Genomic DNA, 1,798 nt, shown 5'->3' with positions numbered 1-1,798 from the left:
CATATATGTCAATTTGTGTTCATAATTACCAAAACACTCGCTTTGATTATTTATTTCACTTCTCGATCTCGAACTCCGACTATCACCCTAAACAATTTTAACTTTCTCAATGTTGTCTTCTTGTTTTTCAATGTCTTTATCCATGATCGCTTGAACGATAACAAATACTTTACTAGCAGATTTCCTCCACTAATCACAAATTTATAAATATTAAAAATGAAAGATCAATATTTAAAAAATGCAAAAATCATGGGATTTTATGGATCTTGTAACTTCCAATTAATGATATAGGAGTTACAAAAAAAAAAAATACCCATATACCCTTAACATTAAATTTTTAGATAGTGAAAAACCTAATACTAAGATGGATTGTGATTGGTGTAAAAGGTTTATAAAGTTAACACAATAATTTGGGTTAGCGTTTGAACTAAGCGCTCTCTCTCTCTCTCTCTCTCTCTCTATATATATATATATATATATATATATATTATACTAGTTTATCGAGCTTGAGCTCGTGCTCGTTTATGGACTTGTACTCGCGATCGATTAACTCGTTTATTGGTTCGAAGTTGATAAGTTTATATTTTTTTTATTATTTTATGAACATGTTTGCCTCGGAAAAGTATATGTTCGAAAGGCTCGGTTCGGTTCGACTTGATTCGAAAAATTTAATCGATCTTTCGAACGAGCGGAGTCGAACATTGGTTGTATGAAGCTCGACTGGTTAGGTTAAACGAGTTCTATTTTGTATCCAAGATCGAATCGAACTCGAGAATCATTAGGTTTGAGCCCGAGTACCTCGTCAAAAGCTCGATTCATTTACACCATAGGTCCAAAAATGTCGTACTTGATTGATGATTTGGTTGAAATAGAAGGATGAAGGTGGTCTTTTATTGTTAATTAAATGCTTGTAAATAAGTTTTATATATTTGTGTGCTAACTTTTTTTAATAAAAAATGACAAAATGATTGAAATGACTCTCAACTAACTAACGACTTTACAACTAAAGTGGTTAGGGTTTTTAACCATGTTCAAATCAAAATGAATACTACAATGACTTATTTGCCTTTTGCGACCATATCATAATTATACACAAACCATATATACTAAAATAGAAGCTCACTCTGATTCAATTCTAATAACATTAAGGAGCCGAGAATATTACCATGTAAGAGGCATGACACCAACCGATTTTCTTATCCGGTAAGTGAGGGAGAAGATTTTTACCCGGTTAACATTTATTAAGTAAGAGACGCTTACAAACAATTTATTTTGAAGGCTGGAAATGTTACCCAACAAGGTAAGTAAAAATTATGACTTTTGCAGATAAACGTTTAACTAGTAGTCATTTGGTAAACAACCCTTAAGTGAACTAATTGTCAACAATTATCCAAATGTTAACGTTATCTCCGTAATTGTTTTTTCGTTGCCTTGAACTTGAAGATAGCAAATTAATCTTTTATATAAGACATTCTTACATTCTTACGATATTTAAGATTCTTATTTGAACCTCCCAATATATATATATATATATATATAGGCTTGGGATCATGTGAGAACAAAGGTTTTTCGTGAGACTCTTAAGACCGATTCTCAACTCTTGGATCAGATCTATAATCTGAACATTCATAATCACAAAATTGCCTCGAGACTTCTCAATAATCACAAAATTGCCACCGTGCAACTTTAGACCATTAGATCATTGGTCTATAAAGTTGATCAATGAACATAAATTGGTTTTATGGGTCTCACGAAAAACCCTTGGTCTCACGTGAACCCAACCATATATATATATATA

This window comes from Cynara cardunculus (genome assembly GCF_001531365.2).
Source record: "Cynara cardunculus var. scolymus isolate 2C chromosome LG 16, CcrdV1, whole genome shotgun sequence".
NCBI lineage: Eukaryota > Viridiplantae > Streptophyta > Magnoliopsida > Asterales > Asteraceae > Cynara > Cynara cardunculus.
Note: the sequence above shows the minus strand (reverse complement) of the source record.